This window comes from Cupressus sempervirens, chromosome 5 (assembly GCF_028749045.1).
Source record: "Cupressus sempervirens isolate cs-2001-9-10 chromosome 5, ASM2874904v1, whole genome shotgun sequence".
Taxonomy (NCBI): Eukaryota; Viridiplantae; Streptophyta; class Pinopsida; order Cupressales; family Cupressaceae; genus Cupressus; species Cupressus sempervirens.
This window is the reverse complement of record NC_143122.1, coordinates 294,910,031-294,929,201: the sequence shown is the minus strand read 5'-3', so window position 1 is coordinate 294,929,201 and position 19,171 is coordinate 294,910,031.

Sequence of the window (19,171 nt, the reverse complement as noted above, 5' to 3'; positions counted from 1 at the left end):
TATATTATACTTTGCAATGTTGTAGATGGTTATATGATAAACATTATGAGAATTCATGCACACATACCTTATAAACATATTTTTTGAGTGCATGGTGAATGTTATGCAAATTGGTGTTATCAAGGGCCATTACATAGAGTACTTGGTGAATATCATACAACTTGATGTCTCGAAAGATCATCACTCACAATACTTTGTGAATATCTTGCATCTCAACATTCTGGAAGACCATTACTCGAAGAGTATTTAGCGAATATCATGTGTTGATATTTTGGGAGACCATTACTCATGATATCAAATGTGATATCAAATCTTATTTGAGTACTTGGTAAATATCATGTGTTGATATTTTGGAAGATTAATAGTCATGATATCAAATGTTCAATATCAAAATGTTACTTAAAGTATTTGGTGAATATCATGTGTTGATATTCTAGAAGACCAATAATCTTGATACCAAATGTGATATCAAAATGGTGGATATCTTCTGATCAAAGATACTCATAAATTTTGTCATATAAACCTATAGATAATTATATATGAGATATAATTTGTGTGTGTGTGTGTGTGTGTTCATTATATTTGAGATATAACATTATTTATTTTGAAATTAAAAAGCATCCAAAATGGGGGTTGACCCAGCATAGAGAAAATAATTGTCTGAGGATCATCTGGTAGTCATTACCATAGAATTACCCAACCCCCTTTTTAAATTTTAAAAACCCTCCCATAAGTATAGTAGTAAGGTAAATATGATCAAAAAAATCAATATTATTAACATTACACATAAACTTGGTCATCAAATACAAATTTGTAGTAATACCAGTCCAGCATAAAAAACCTAAGGGGGCCTAAAGGCTCAGATAGTAACTAACAAACATAAACAAAATGAAACTGAAAGCACACCAATAGTTGGACCAATCACTGGTCCCTTAGATTCTCCAGTAGTAGTCGAAGCCAAATATCAATGAGGAAATCATAAAATGAATGGTTAGTCTATGGAAATAGACAAGGGATTCATCAAAACAAAAGAAATTCTTGAGGCTTGTCTCATCCTTAACTCTTGGCTACTTCCTCCATGATTTCCCTTCCATGGATAGGCCAATGGCATTAGCTATCAACTCTTTAGTGATCTCAAAGGAGATCTCGTCAATGGGAACCACTCACTTCTTCCAAGAGTCGGAAAACTTCCAAGTGACCATCTTGTCATGGCCCTCGATGCTTTCCATGAGGGGGATGAAACCTCCTTCCTTCAAATGAGACCACGCTTCTTTGTCTTCATGAACAACACTCTCGATTCTTAATGGTCAATCCTTCAATTGGTTCCCTCTATGACCTCATCATCGTCAAGGTCCACAACCAACTCTTCTTCCCCTTCCTTAAGATCAACAACCATTTCCTTCATACAACTATTGAAAACTAGAGTCAAACATTTACACTCTAGGCAATGACATTTGAAATTATGAAAACCCCAATTGAATAAAGGCCACTTAGGTGTCGTAGAAATGAAGTTATAGTAATAATTAGATTACCAAATCACATTATACCTATGATTTCCTTTTGAAACCTAGTCTCAAGATTTGTATATCCATCAGATTGGATGACATAAAATATCCTTCCCAGTATTGCATTGAATATTGACTTTCCCATTCCCATCATGAATAATGATTGCTAACTTTTTAGTAGAGGTAGCGATATAGTAAATGAATTCCTTCTCCAAATTTATCACCATCATAACACAACCCACTAAACAAGCAAAGTATTTTGTGATAATGAACCTCGCCAAAACTAGGCCCATTGTGAAAAGACACTCCCTGTCATACATCAAGTTGTACACTATCATTTAAAGGGCTCTTTATGGATGAGTGATTTGATCATTGGTGGAAGATCTTCCTCATACTACTAGTCATGAGAATTGAAGACCTCATGTCTATATCCCACCAGGCTATCTACCACCTAGTTTTCTTCCTTATAGACATGTTGTATCCTGATGCCATCCAGATTGTTTAGAATACATTGGGCATCCCTTATGATTGACTTGGAATTCCAACTCATACTATTATCTCCCTTGGCATCTTTAATGACTATCATAAAATCTCCCTCCATAATCAAATATTGAATTCCCATGTTGCTGGCTAACTCCATTCCCACAAGAGCCCAAGCACTTTCTCCTCATTTCTTGAACTGTTACCACATTTTCTTGAATATCCCCCAATACTAGTACCTTGAGCATCTCAGATAATTCCTCCCAAACCATCCCCCTTTGCATGCTTTGACTCATCAAAGTTTAATTTGAACTAGTTCAGGACGGTGGTTGTCATTTAGTTTGCAACCTCTCCTTAACAGGTTAGAATTATCAACTCTCTCAATAGCTTGGTTGATGTTCCAAACCTTCTTCTAGTCTCGCTCTATTTGTGTGCAGGGGTCGGGAGGAGGTTTCCATTTCTACTTTAGCCCCCTCACTTATTCCTCCCATACATTTATGTATAAAAACCCCTATGGGGGTACCTACATTTCTAAAGATACTATTATTCTTCTCTTTCCATATGTTCTAGCAAATATAGGTGGGAATGGCCTTCCAAATCAAATTGATCAGTTGTTGGTTTAAAGGGCACTGCCATTTGAGCATAAATTGGGAGACAAAATTATGAAAGACCCATGAAATTTGAAGGTGGTTAAGAATAGATTTCCAAACCTAAATAGAGTAAGGACAATGAGTAAAAAGGTGAGTGATGGACTCTTCATCTTGGCAACACAACACACATCTATTGCACATATGAAAGCCATGCCTTATAAGGTTGTCAATGGTGAGAATCCTATTATGCATAAATGACCACCAAAAGAAGTTAATTTTGGGGAGGAAGTGGGAATGTCAAACATTTTTCCATTCCAAAGCTCTCTCCACATCCACCAAGGAAAAATAAGCCAATTTCATAGTGAATTCTCCACTTGAATTTTTGTCCCATATTATTTTATCCATTATCAAAAATGAGGGAATTTGAATCTCCTTTAAGAGATTGTTTAATTCTTTAGATAATACTTTATCTCTCCTAATGAAGTTATTAGTGATAAAGCTCTTCCACTCATTGTGATGTATATAGTGTTTCACCATTTCCCCCATCTCAATCTCCCCCCTCCTTTTTAGCGCAACAAACTTTGTTTCAACTAAGGGAACTTCCCCAATCCATCTATCCTTCCAAAAATGAATATGCTTGTCATCACCAATACTCCTTCTTATGCCCATTCTCAAGTGTTTTTGTATTCTGATGATATTGTTCCATATCCTTGACCCCATCGACAACCCATCAGTAAAGAGAGCTTTGGTAAAAGGGAGGGAGTTCAAGTAGTTACCACTCATAATACAACACCAAGGGGAATATTTTTGGGCCAACCTCCAACCAACCTTCATCATGAGGGCTTTATTAAGATCTCGAATCCTTCTGAGATTCAAGCCTCCTTGAGACTTTGGTTTACACACCTTGTCCCAACTAACCAAGCTTAGTTTTTTCATGTCCTTTGATCCCATCCAAAGGAAATTTTTTTATATTTTTTCTATAGTATCTCTAAACTTTCTAGATCTCTTAAAAAGGGATAGAAAGTAGACTTGAATTACTTGTAAGGAGGCTGAAAGAAGTTTAGTTTTACCCGCGTTACTCAGGACCCTCCCCTTCTAGCCAACCAACTTTTGTTGCCTCCTCTCCACCATCGTATTCCAAAATTGGGGGGTCACCTCCTTAACCGTAAGGGGAAGACCCAGATAAGTATTAGGGAGGTTGGCAACATGGCATTGCAACTGCTTGATAATTCACTATTGAAGAGCCATCTTAGTATTGCAGAAGAAAACCTTACTTTTATGATAATTGATATGTTGCCTTGACACTTTTGCATACTCATCCAAAGTATTTTTCCAGGCCTTCACCTCCCTTATGGAAGACATTCCATAGAGAAATGTGTCATCGAAAAAATATTGTAGAACCTTAGGAGGAAGGGTCAAAGTAGGTTTAATCCCCATGATTTCATGCCAAGACGTCATGGCCAGAAGGTTCCTACCTAGGATCTCAACAACCATGATGAAGAGGTAAGGTGACAGCGGGTCTCCCTGTTTGATCCCTCACTCTGCCAAGAAGAAAGGTCCTTGGGAACCATTAAGATGAATAGAGAAGCGGACAATATTTTTGATTTCCCCAATTAGTGTGATAAAATGCTCCTAAAAATCAAATTTCTTAAGGATTTTAACAATAAATTCCCTCCTCACCTTATCATAGACCTTAGAAATATCAAGCTTGAGTTCCATAGTAAGATTATTGCTTCTTTCCATGGACTACAGGACCTCATGGGAGGTGATCACAACATCCAAGATTTTCCTCCTAGGAACAAATCCATTCTCAGTCAAGCTAATAGTATCATTTAGGGCTGACTTCATTCTGTTGACCATCACCTTGAAGAATACATGGTAAATAGTGTTACAAAGGATTATCAGTTTGAAGTCTTCCAACTGAATGGGGTCATTATTTTTTGGAATCAAGACTATAAAAGTCTTGTTCAGCTCTGTAAGGATCTTTCCATTTTTTATGAAATCCCACACCACATGAACAAGATCATACTTGATGATCTCCAAGAATTCTTGAAAAAATATAGGAGAAAAACCATCTGGTTTAGGGGCTTTGAAGGCATTCATGACAAAGACTTCCCTCTTGACTTCATCCTCAGTCACCTTCCTTACCATGTCCTATAACTAGTTCTATCATCAAACATTGGGTATAGGACCTCTAAGAAGTTTGTCTCAGTCTAGGAGATAACCTGAGTTGTCGAGGGGTTGTATATATCATAAGAATAACTGGTAGTCCACCTCCTTAAGTTCTCCTCTTCATCCAGCTCATCGTTTTCATTATTGACCAACTTTCTAATAGTGTTTCTCTTCTTATGCTTAGAGGTCGACAATGGAAAAAGGTCATGTTCCTATCTCCATCCAAGAGCCTTTGAACCTTGGATCTTTGTTTCTAGAAGACTTCTTTTCTTCCTATCACTTGGTGCCATTTCCTCCTCTACCCTTATTCCTCTTTATGGGTAGCTATTGAAAGGTCACCTTCCACCATCCTCTCTTGTAGTTCCTCCAACTTACTTTCATTCTCTTTTTTTCTTTGAATACACCTCCAAAGTAGTTTTTTCCTCACTTGATAGCATCCCTTCTTATTAGACCAAGATTCCTAGCTATGCCGAATATTGTCATCTCGTGCATTTTGTTGTTCCACCTGCAGTTAATTTAGTCTTGAAATTGAGGGTGTGAATGCCACATTATTTCATAACATAAGGATTTTTTCTAATGACAATTTTTTATAGACTAGGTGAATAGAAGCATTGAGTGGTCAAAGACATATCTCGAGAATCCCTGGAGGGAACAGTATATCCCATCCCACAGAAATGATCACTCTATCAAATCTTACCTAGATGAGGTTGTTTCCCATCCTATTATTAGACTAGGTGAATTGGACTCCCTATAGCTCAACATCCATGATGTTATTAACACTTAGGAAACCCTCAAGGTCTTGCATGCTCTTTGAGACATCATCAAGTTTGACTTTTTTTTTAGGGGTATAAGGGGGTATTAAAATCTCCCACACATGTGAAATGGGCATCCTTCTAGTTCTTCATACATCTAGAGGCTTCTTCCCAAAGGTGGAGGCACCCTCCCCTTGTGTTCAGAGTGTAATATAAGGTTATTGTTAAATGATGTGTGTGTGTGTGTGTGTGTGTGTGTGTGTGTGTGTGTGTGTGTGTGTGTGTGTGTGTGTGTGTGTGTGTGTGTGTGTGTGTGTGTGTGTTTGTGTTTGTGTATGTGTGTGATTAACTTGGTTATTAAATTAATTATCTTATTAATGAATAGGCATGTCCCATAAAGGGACATGTCTACTCATGGCTTATGCTCAATATAAATATGAGAGGTCATTGCATTTGAAAAACATATTCCAAAATTAAATGGTGGTGCTATTACATTTGCAGTGGTCCTCTAGAAAATGACATGCAACAACCCAAATAAACTCACTGGTCAACTGCTAAAAGAATTCTTTGTTGTCTACAAGGTACCCAACATTACGAGCTGAAATACTCTAGGAAAAAATAGTTTTCTTGGATTGGCTATTCTGACTCATATTATATAGGTGACTCAATCGATGATAAATCTACAATTGAGTTTTTAATGCATCTTGGGTGTGTTGCAATCTCTTGGAAATCTAAAAAATAATCAATCCCAACTTTTTATTCCTCTGAAGTTGAGTATATGGTAGCCTCTAAAGAAACTCGAGAATTATTATTGATTAGAAGGATTCTTGAAGACTTGCTAACATCGTAGGTTTCATCTACCCCACTCCTCACTGAAAATCAATCTGCTATTAAAATGCCTAAATATTTGGTATTCCATGATTGCACAAAACAAATCAACATGAAGAATCATTTGATTCAACATCAAGTAAAATATGGCAGTATATAACTCAAATATTGTCCGATTGTATATTAGCTAGCAAATATTTTTACAAGGCATTGGGTAGAAAAAAGTTTGAGAAGTTAAGAGGAATGCTTGGTTTAACCCCTTCAAGATGGGGGGGGGGGGGTGTGGTTAATAATTAATCTTTAGGATTCCTAAATACTCAATATTAGATTAGGTTTTCTTTAGTATTAGTTTATTAATTTTCAGTTTCATATTAGTTATGATAGTTTTGCATAAAAATTGTTAGTTATTGTCATGTCTTTCATAAATTTGTTTTGTTGTCCTTGGGTAAAAGCGCTAACCTGTGTCACCTTTTATAAAGAAACGTGATATCAGAATGTGACAGTTTAACATTAATGACAAAAAAAATGGTATTTGTGTTTAAAATATGAAGATGATGTAAATTGATGAAATGTGTAGAATTGTATGAATTTTATGCCTATAATTTTTATAATTTTTTTGACCAAGAATTTATTCATTTTATTTTATTTGGAAGTCCCTTTTTAAACTATAAAAAATATAGGATGTAGTTCCCGTCAAACAAGTATGTGTAAATCATCTTTTTTTGTTCTGATTTGAAAATATTTTATAGATGACATGTATAGCTAGTGAACAAAAAAAGAAATAATTATTTTTGATTTATATTTTCTTTGTTATAAGTACACAAGTTTGACCTTGTTAGAATCCAACAGTTTTTTCCTCCCGTCAAAACATCCCTATCAAATTTATACCTTCTTGAAAAAAAATTACATATTTGTGAAGAGGATTCTCTCCTCTAGTGATAAATATAATTTTTTCATTTTTTTGATATGATTTAGTATTTTTTTTTATTTTTTGAGAGAGCATCTTCTGAAATATTGAAATATTGACTTATAATATTTTGAGATTATAACATATTATAACTAATCAAAACACTCAAAAATTTATATAATGATGATATTGAATCTAAGATCTATAAAAGGGTATTTTTAATTTTTGAAAAAAATTGAGTTTTGATAGAGAAATGAGATTTGACCAAAACAGATTTTTGTATCACAAACGGTGACACAGATCTATGCTTTTACCCCCTTGAAGAGACAATTCACATGAAATAACAATAGTTTTCAATTTCTATAAATTTCTATTTGTTTTGAATCTAGGCCAACAAGGTCTACCCACAAACTCTAACACATATGTTCTAGGATCTTCTTCTTCCAAGTCTCTTCCCCATTTACTAGTGACTCCTCCTTCCAACTCCTTTAACTGCACCCATTCCTCCTCATATTTTAATCCTAGTCTTAGTTTCTCTAACTTGTAGGCTCCACCAACAAGGATCCATGGATGTCATTTCCTTGATTTGGTTATTCCCTTGTTACAGCTTTGGCTCCTCCTTCAATATTTTTCTCTAGTTGTGACAAGTGTGGTACCTCATTATAGGTTCAGTTTGATCATTCTTTGTCCTCTATTGTTTGTAGCAACTAGACTTAACCAGCACTGAAATCTTACAACTTGGGTGCCCCAACCTACATCTTTGAATTAAGTTTCATTTTAAACTAAACAATTATTGAGAATAGAGAGCTTATTTTATCAAATCAATCAACAACCAATAATAGTTACATAGAGGTTCTTTTGATAAGCAAGAAATTTAGAATCTATAATTTATTTTATTAATCTTAATATATAAAATTAAATAAATAAAATATTTTCCAGTTTTAGTTTAGTTTGTGTAAATAATTTGTAAATTTTTGAAGAAAATTTAAAAATATTATCAAGATGTATAAATAATATTTTATTAAAAAATATATTTGTTTAAATTTTGTATAAATAGTTTTGTTGTTAAGTTAGACAAAAATAAAAATAAAAAGTATAAATTATTAAGAAATTAAATTATATATATTCTAAAATATAAATATGTATATTTTTTTTAATCTTTATAATTTAATAATATTCATAAAATAAAATTTATAATATTTAAAGTATCATAAAGATTTATTTGAGAATTAACATACTATAGTTATAAAAATAAAATTATTATACATCAAATGATATTTTATAGTCAAACATTTATATTTTATTTTGTAAAAGGGGGGTAAAAATTTAAAACCAAAATACAGAGCAAAGGCCAAAGGCCCACACACCACTACATATTCATGTCTTCCAAAATCAGCTACCCAAGGATCTCACAAAACTTAGACGGTAGCTCATCCCTACCACTAATATCCCACCTAATCACATTTTTAGAAGTCCATTTTGCCAAACAATCTGCCACTCTGTTCCATTCACGAGGGATATGACGAAAGAAGACAGAGTCCTAGTCAAATATATTAATTGATATTTATTTATAAAATTTTATTTTTAAATACCAACTATTTTAGTTATGAGAGGTATGAAAGCTATAAAAAAATGTTGTGTGTATATATATATATATCATTTTTTCAAAAAATGACTTAGGATATTGATTATGAAAATAATAAAGTTAACTGGTTATACATTGAATTTTTATTTTTTACCATAGTAAAAGTTCACAAGTAATTGACCACTTAGTATATTCATCTCAATTTGTAGTACTTGTGTTAGAGTGATGATGCATGTTTTAACATTGTAATTATAATCCCCAATGATGCTATCAAATGATGATGTGCATTTAGTGTTGGAAATCATAGAATTTAGAAATTTGAGTTTTCTCTACTATTGTGTCACTAAGACGCGTTGCTTTCCTTGACTCTTTTTTTCTAGGTTCTACCCACCCTCTCTCATACCACAACCCATATGCCACTAGTTATGTGTTAGGGACCCTCCCCTCTCTCCATTATATATTTTTTCAACCACAATAGCTTTATAAATCCATAACTAAAGCACACACATGTATTGCTTCAAGGTTTGGTTTGAAATATGATACAATTTTGTACTCTTTACAGTAATATACTTGATTTTTATTTAAAATATATTTTAAGTTTTTCTATGCAATTATTATGAATTTTACAAATGGACTTGAATTTGAGTTTTAATTTTTTTGAAAGCTTATAATTTATTTTTGCTACACATTATTGTACTTGTCATATGTAATGTACTATTGTATTCACCTCTTTTCAATTAACCAATACTTGTGCACTCACGAACGAATAATAAATGGCTTTTTAAAATTAAAAAAAATGATTAAAGTTGTTATAAATGTTTATTAATTTGAAATATTATATAATTGATAATGTTATTAGACCTCCTAAGAATAATGTCTATGATGATGGATGGAACTTCAACAATATTAGCCTTAATAGTAGCCCAAAGGATGTTTGGGGCTAACTAGTTTAAAGTTGAATAGCTCTCCTTTGTGTATAACTGGACATGCTTTGTATAGTCGTGATTTGTCCAGCGTATTTGTTTTGGTAGCTGGTTTGGTTTAGTTAATGGTCTTGTTAGCTTGAAAAAACCATCTGTTGATGCAGTTTTGGTGGCATCTAGATTTTGGCTTGATAGAACTTGAAGTTTTTTTGATCCTCTATCATTAATAGAAAAAAAAAAATTATGATTGGCTCAATCAAGTTGTTCTTGTAGGACCCCTTTTTTTGGACGAGTACTCCATATTCATTATTCTTGCAAGATTTTAGGAATGGTTAAATCTTGTAATGAATTTTTTCAATTAAAGATGACCTTTGAGGACTTCGAATAAAATTACAACTAATTTAAGATAGAGTTAAAAAATCTTAGTCGGCCAATTTAATAACTTTAGATGAAGTCTTTTATATATGTATTTGTATACTAAGTTATAATTGTCATATAAACTTAATTAACCTTTTTATACTTAAACAAATTTGATCCCAAGATAATTCAACTATTTTTTAATTTAGTTATAAAATTTACATTGCGATTAATTTATTTTTACATGATAATTTATATTTATCTTTTCTATAAACTTTATTTATAGATAGATTAATTAATTAATTAATTAATATATAATCAAAACTAAATTAGCCTAATAAAATTAAAGTGCATCTTACATACATTAATTTGGTTTTGAAATATGCCTATATTTAACAATCATATATCTTTTGATCAATCTCCATCTATTATTTTATACTTAACATTTATGAATACTTTGTCAACAAGAGCTCTGAAGAGCTTTAGTCCCGCCTTATACAAAAGGATATAATGCATTGATTTTAAGGTGAAATAGTTTCAAATTTTATATATATATATATATATAATTGTTGAAGATTTTATCAAATTTAATAAATTGTAATATATAAATATATTAATAAGTTATTTATTATTGAAATTATGTTCAATTTCTAAAAGTAGAAAAGAATTCAAACTAAAATATGAAGCAAATATATCAATGAAAGTTGACTTTTCAATTTCAAAATTGAATACAACTTTAATAAAATATTTAAATCATTTTCAACGTGTAATTTTTTTGCTATCTTTTCTCAGATTTGATGATTTTAACATAAATAATTATTAAGATAGTTTATAAATTCATCTTTAAATTAACTTGAAAAACAAAAATAAATTTAGACAATTATATTATATATTTATGTTTAAATAAATAATGATTATTTTTAAAAACTAATTTTACATAGCCAATGTTATAAATTCATTTGAAATTGACTTAAATAGGAAAAAATAAATCATTGAAACCAATTTGATACAACTAGTAATGTAATATTTGAAATATTAATGAAGAAAGGAAAAATGTAGTACCCAAAAAAGATGTTAGCATTTAACTATTAAAAATACTTTAAAAAATTGCATCTCTTGTTGATGTATTTACAAGTAATATAAAAGTTTTATTTTACAAATTTCACTATTTTTTTTCATAAAAAAATTCTTAAAAAATTGTTAAAATGACTATCACACTTTTATTTTATTACAATGAGAGGACAAATACTAGACATGTGAATGGACCAAGTTCAAATCTTATCTAATAAAATTCAATGAAAAAATGATGAGATTATAATTAAAATTTATAAAATATAAAAAATAGTATTATTTTTTCTTCACATTTTTACTTTTCCACTTAAAATTTATAAAATAATTTTAATTTTGCACTCACTAGCTTGAAAAATACTTAATCAAAAATAAAAATAAAAATACATATTAAGATAAAGTAACAAGTTGTCTGACGTGTAATAAATGCACTCTTATCTCGTTGTCCTTTCATTTTTCCTTCAGTTTTCTCATTATATTTACTCCCTACACTTTGTACACATTTCCCTACGTTGTCTGGCAGTCTTATCGCCAATGTTTTCTGCCTTTTCAAAACTCAAAAATTCAATTTTCGTCGCCAATCAAAATAAAGAAATTAGAATGATATAAATGAATTAAAAAATATTACGTTCCAAACCTTACATTAGACAATATATTACATTGTAGGAAAATTAATACACATGCCAAGCGGGTCTGCCGAAAACATTAGTCTTGCCTTTAAAAAGGCGGGACTAATAAAAATCATAACACACTTCATAAAAGCTTGATCTAAAAACTCCAATACCCTTTTTATAGAGCCTCATATTGTTGACATACGCAGAGAGCCCGTGCACGATACACAATGAAAAAAATATGTGGAAGAAGGGCTAAAGTGAAAATTCCCTAAAAAATTACTATAGTCGTGTTTTCTTCTATTGGCTTCCATTTTTCCTTTCTCCCAGTGTCCGACATTGAATTTCGGTATATCTCCGCACAAAGAAGTCTATCGGCTAATTATCGTGTGACCGAAATTTTTTCAGCAGCACAGGTTTTCATAAAGGCGTCAAAAGGTTATTCACAACTATTAAATAATATGCTCGTAGTTGCTGTTCATTTTTTTATAGAATTTGTAAAGTAGAAAAAATGAAAAAAACCATTGGGAAAAATACCCATGGCCAATCAAAAAACAAGAAATATTCAAACAAAATCATAAATAATAAAGTAATTCACTGGAGTCTACACTAACATTGGAAATCAGTTTTAATTTTTTTGATGACACAATTTCCCGTGCAAAGAAATAGCAAAAAGCCCATGCGAAAACAATAGTCTCCGCCTATAAATAGGCAGGACTAATAATACTAAAATATTATATGCTACATAATTAATAATTATAATTTTGTATACATTTATTTTAAATATTTATAGATTAATGACTATAAGAATATTCAATAATTGTTTGTATTACAATACATTTACCACAAGTACATGTCACTATGTGGCACTTGTTGTAGTATGGGTTTTCTTTTATTGAAATTTAATTTGGGTAATTGGAATCTCTTGTCTAACATCACATAAATATTTTTGACTTTTAGGTGTAAGCATCATCATATAATATATAATTAGTTTTAAAGATACATATATTTATCTATAAGATCACTTGTCCAAGGCATTACTTACAAGTATGCTTCTCTAAATTTTATTTTAAAAATTATTATGATATGTCATCATATAATATATAATTAATTTTAAAGATACATATATAAATAAGATCACTTGTCCAAGACATGATTTAAAAGTAAACTTTACTAAATTTCATTTTAAAAGTTAATCCAATATTATTTAGTGTGTTTATCATAGTTTTTACATAGATGGTCCTCTTGTGCCACAAATATTGAGAATTAAGAAAAAAAGTGCAATTGTGTAACACAAAAGGAGTAATTTATATACTTCATCATTGTACCTTATGGTGATTTTAGAGATCACAAGAAATAATTATTTTCTTTATTTTCTTGCTTACTTTATCTTAAATTAAATTTCACAAACGAGTTTTGAATAAAACCCATATGTTTTGGACTTTAAAAATCAAGTGTCATAAATTGTAGTCCTTTGATTAACGAGTCCACTTTACGCTCCTAGTAATAATTTCATCTTTACACTCCTTTAAGCCTTATTAAAAACATTTGACTCTAAATTGATTTTCAAATCAAGATTGTGTGTCATGTTTAATTTTAAATCTCAATGCACTCTTTGTTGGGCCCTTATTTTAGTGTTCCCTTTATTTTATATTATCTCATGCTTATATGGGGCTTTATACTCACTCTTGTATTGGAAGACAAGATATTAGAAAATGGAATGTAAATAAAACACCACAAAAGAGATATAAATGATTTTTATGGTAATGATTCAAAAAAAATTTATGGTAATTGTTAGCCTTTTTTTCCCTCTTGCCAAAATTTTTAAATTTTGCCTGTCAAGCATGGCTAATGGTCACATTTTAAAATATTTCAAGTCTTGCATGTTATAAGGATGCGTTAAAACCTTGGGTTTCATTTTATATCCTAATTGAGCCTTTATGTTATATCCCTTGGGAATTTCAAGTCGTGATCATGCGACTACGTCTCATTGCCTGGTCACAATGGATTAATAGTTAATCATGGTTAGGGTCACAACACAAAAAATACCCTTGTTCGCTAGGTCATTGATGGTTAAACTTAACTCAAGATCAAGGTAGTGATGCAACGATTCCCTTTATCGATCGTTCAAAGGGTTAAGGCATTTGATTTAATGATAAGTTGTGATCGAGCAATCATGGTTTGATGTCAACTTCATTGCATGGTCATGTTGAGTTAAGGGTTGACCGTGTTTAAGGATGCGAGGTGGTGAAAGCTCTTGTTTGTATGGTTGTAGTGAGTTAAATGTTGGCCTAGGTTAATGTTGTCAAGATGTAACAAGATGCCATGTGGATCAACCTATATGATGTGGTAGTCTAGTCTTAGAGTGATATGGTATACGAGTAGTTTCTGATTGGATAGTGATGTTGGCAAGATCGAGAATGTTCATTTGTTTCTCGACAGTCAAGTAATCCAAATCTAGGGTTGTCAAATTCTCGCATTTTAAAGATGCAAGAATTTTAAACAATGCGAGAAAGTGAGCAGTTTCCATGCAGATTTGTGAGGTCAGTCTCTTTGAGTGGGTTGTGGAAGCCGATGAGTGTGTCATAATTTTTCCAAGTGGGCATGTTCTATTGGTCAGATAAACTAAATTTCACCAAGGGCCCCAGCTCTCCAACAGTCATTGATCGGGTGAGGATATAGGGTTGTCGTTTTCCAACATTATGAAGGTGGTCAAGGTTTAACAAATACTGAGAAGTGATAGCTCGACATGTGGAGGTGCTAGGACCAACCAATGCAAGGATTTTTCAAAGGTTTTATGTCATGAATGAGGCTCCAGCTTTCGGGTTCCTATTTACTACAGGTATAAACACAGAGAGAGGGGGTATTTTTTCATGGTCATCAGATCTTCCAAGATCAAAAAATGTCTCTTTATCACTATGGAAAGTTGCACAATGAATATGCATAGCGAGATAGCGATGATGCAACACATGTCCCAACAGGCCCATCATAGTTCATAAGGTGTTTGTATTTTCCCCATCGTCAGATTGAATATGGATTGAAGGATACTACTTTGTCGTTATGAAAAGTTGCTAGATTTTTAGACATGGTGACATAATGACAAGTTGGCATGTGTCCTAGAAGGCTTGGGTGGTGAAGTCCTAAAGAGAGGGCAGTCAACGTTCAACATAAGGTTAGAAGGTTAAACAAGGTGGAAGAATATTTTGTTATCATTGGGCCATGTGATGCAGCTTGAGGGTTGATTCCAGTTGACTGATGAAATGGCTGACTTAACATGTTGATACTAAGAAAGAAATAACTCTTTAATGGAAAATCTAATCTTTTGATAATCCACAACCACTTATGAGACTTCTCCATGTCTGATAAGTGTAAGGGGACACTCCACCACCACCTCGTTATCCATCTACTCGGTTAAAGCATTAACGGTTGCCATTTGTGTCCTCTCATGGCTATTTTTTGGTGAAATGTATGATTTCCTTGCATTTGGATGTGTACCATGATCAAATCTTTCCCATATTTGTAGTGATTGTTCTCTACAACCTTAAATGCAATTTTTGTGCTTTGCCTTAGGGTAGCTATCTAAGTTGTGCTTGAACTATAAAAGAAAATTTTGTAACCCTTCTTAGGGTTGGCCATTTTTTCTGATTCTTTAGCAATAGTATTACACTCTACTACTGTAATTTTCCTTTTGTCTATGCATGAATGTAATCTCTATTATGCCTCATTCTCCATTAATATAAGTGTAAAACCTTCCTACCTTTGTTAATGTAGTTGTTTCCATTCTTCAATCTGCATAAAAGTATCTACTATTGTCCTTTGAATGTTATGAAGTGATGTCCCTTTCTTATAGTATCCATTTAGTTTATGATCTATATGTGGTTGTTGAGCCAAAGCAAAGGTTGAATCAGTGTATCTTGAGATTATGTTGATGAATAGTGTATTGTTAGGTAGAAATAGAACTAAACAAACTATTTTGGTGTATCACCCCCTTTAGATTAGATTAAATTTTTTTCTTTCATGCATTCCTTCTCCCTTTTCTTTCCAAAGAGTAGTTAGATGCACCCTGATAGTAAGGAAGTCAGCCTTCTCTAGAGACTTAATCTCATAGTTCAAGTCCCACATTTTGGAGATTGTTTCCATGTTTCACAAGGTTTCCTTTAGGTAATAACTTTAGGCAAGGGTGCAAGATTTTGTGAAAACAACTTAATGATAATGGATTGTGAAAATTTGACATCTCTAATTTCCAATATAACTCTCTACCATAAAGAGATTCAATTAATAATATCATTTTTTCACAATCTATTTGATTTAGTTTTAGTTTTTCTCATTTCAATTGTGTTAAATTCTCTTAATCAACACTTTGAATCACACTTTATGATCTATCATCACAATAAGAGAGCTCTAGAAATAAAGTAACTAGTTGCAGATCAAGCTAGGATAAAAAGAGAAAGAGAAGGATATTGTACACACACAAAAAAAAAGAGTGAAGGAGATTTTTTTAAAAAGATGAGAGACAGTAGGGAGGAGGAGAAAATTCCTAGAAGGCCATAAAGTAGAAAAAATTTAGAATAAAGGACAGATAACAAAAATATCAACTTACGAAAAGTATGGTAAGAGCTAAAGAAAAGGAAACAACATAACAAGGACCTAAAAGATAAAACTACAAAAAAACAACATAAAAATAAAAATAAAAGGATTTGTGTGGGGGGGGGAGAGAACACAAGTTATTAAGTATCTATATATAGACGATTGAGTGTATATTTATATATAAATATGTGAGACACTCACACACACACACATAATTTTGAATATATATAACCATATAAATGTGCAAACACGCACCCCCATATATAAATATTATATTTATGTATATAACCATAAAAAATAGTAAAGATAGACGTAACAATTCAACCTAAGGAAATGGTTAACATATCATATTAAAAAAATTGACAAGTTAAATAATGAGTGTATAGTATATGCCCAATGAGTCACCATGAACTAACATTGGCCCATAGGGACCTATTAGGTCTTTATTGGGTTTCCAATATCAATAAACTCTTTGGCCTTACAAGATCTCCCTAAGATATTTCAATCAACATAAAAATGGATGAATGGACCTTATTATAATATGTTAAAGTAAGACAACATCAGATGAGGATGGTCTTCATGACGCACCCCTACAACAAAACCCAAGAAGCCAAATCTTGGTGGATAGAAGACAAGAGATTTTTGGAGAAACAATTCAATGTGACCCACTAGGAATGAAAGTTGTCACTAATGGTGAAGATATATCAAGAAAGTAATTAAAAATGCTAAGAGAGTGTGTGAGATAGATTTGAATGACTAAGAGTATCCAAGGGAAGAAAAATTAGGCAATGAATGAAGATTAAACTAAATAAAATGATTATTTACATTGTTAGAGAGTCTACAGAGATGTTGTTAGGATTAGAGAGACAAAAATAACAATTACATGCAAATATAACCAATATAGAAAAAAAGGAATAAAGTATACATAGGAATATAAGAAACACAAAGATGTAATGTAGTTCACCTAATCCCTGGACTGCGTCCACCAAATAGTGAGTCCAATATTATTATCCAATGATTTCAAATTGTTACAATTTACAATCCCTTACAACTCAATTCTACCACACAAAGCTATTAGATCATCATACTTCATAAAATCCCTAACCCCAAGAAATTTTATATAGGAATGGCATCGCTTACAAAATTAGGGCTAAAATATGTTGTCTAATAGAAAAATAACTCTTAACACCTTTTATAATAATAAAGTCATTTTTGGCCTCACATGATGTTTCCCCTTGGCCCCATCATGTATTGCAATAGAGAGCGCATGGGGCTTTGCCCCAAGATCCTGCAAGGGGTGTTGCCCCTTGACCCCATCATGGGTCATGTTTCCTTCTTGAACTTTCGTAGAAAAATCTAGGGGGAAACTATGTCGAAGGAAGTGGAAAAAATAAACTTCTAAGTCTGATTAGCCTCCACATAACAACATATATTACACTACCAAAAATAATAGGTGCAATGCCCCAATATCCACCTTCAATTTGCAAATTCATAGGATGATTGCATTCTATGAAGATGTCCAATGGTGTGTACACATCCTAAATTGAGCATACCACAAAATTAATGATCTTGAGAATTGAGATGACATAATTTTTAAGGTGAGATGGAGGCTTAGATGAAAATTTAATTTTTAGAAATTTTACACTTCATATCATTGTTCCTAATAAAAACCTTAGCCACATTATCTTGCATATCAAAATTTTACACCGCATATCATATACCTCACACCCTTAAATCACCTACTCCAAGTAGCCCATCATTTGTTACTCCTTAGGACTATCCTAGATAAGACCTAACTACTTTGTCCTACTTCAAAGGATAAACAAAATGGCATCTTATCTCTTAGTAGCATATGTGGGGTTATTTTGTAGTGCCCCCTTCTGAGCTATATTATCATAGTTTAAACACTATAAACATCATTTTCAATAATGTATGATTTATAAGATATTAGAGTTTTAATTTTACTAATTAAACATGATATAATTTATTTTATTATTTTGAGAAAGAAGATTCCAATTTGGAACATGCATTATTTAATGTTTTATCCCCTTAGAGGGGGATGAAGATATTAAAAAAGGCATCCTAACCCAACCCTAGGCCCAAGAGAAAAATTGTGTCCCTATTGGCCGCACACTTTGTGGGTTGATGTACTTAGTGGGACTCACCAATCCCCCTTATTTTAACTTCTTTTCATGTGGATCATACCTTTCAAGATAGTGCCTTTGTATGGGTTTACTTATGCACATATGTCCTATGCCTTATGTAGTGCTCTATTATGATGTATCCCATGCCCATTCTATTTTCAACATTATCTAATGTCTTTATATGATGTAGCACAATCCATTGCACTATAGATCACACTTTGTCTTGTCAAGTAATGATCTTAATTAATTTGATATAAATAAATTATTTATATCATTTATTTATATGGTAATTATGAAAAACTTATGAATATGCTTAAATTTACAAATATATGGAAAAAAACACAAAGTTGCTAAATTTTCTTTTTTGAGTGTGTCAGTCAAGCATGGTCACATGTTGCATTTCTTGTCCTTGATACTCATCCAACTCTCTCAGTGGGTTGCTTGAGCTATTAATCAAGCTAATCTCCCTTTTTTGAGTTCTTCCCTTCTCTCTCTCATTTTTTTTGATTGCTTATGATTTGTCCACTAATCCTTTACATGGTTGTGTAGGCCTAGTGATTGATCCCATCTATGATTGGATCAAAACTTTAGTGATTAACCTTTCTATGATCACCATTAGTCCTCTTGGTTTAATTTTTTAAAAGAAAGGGTTGGGGTTCAAT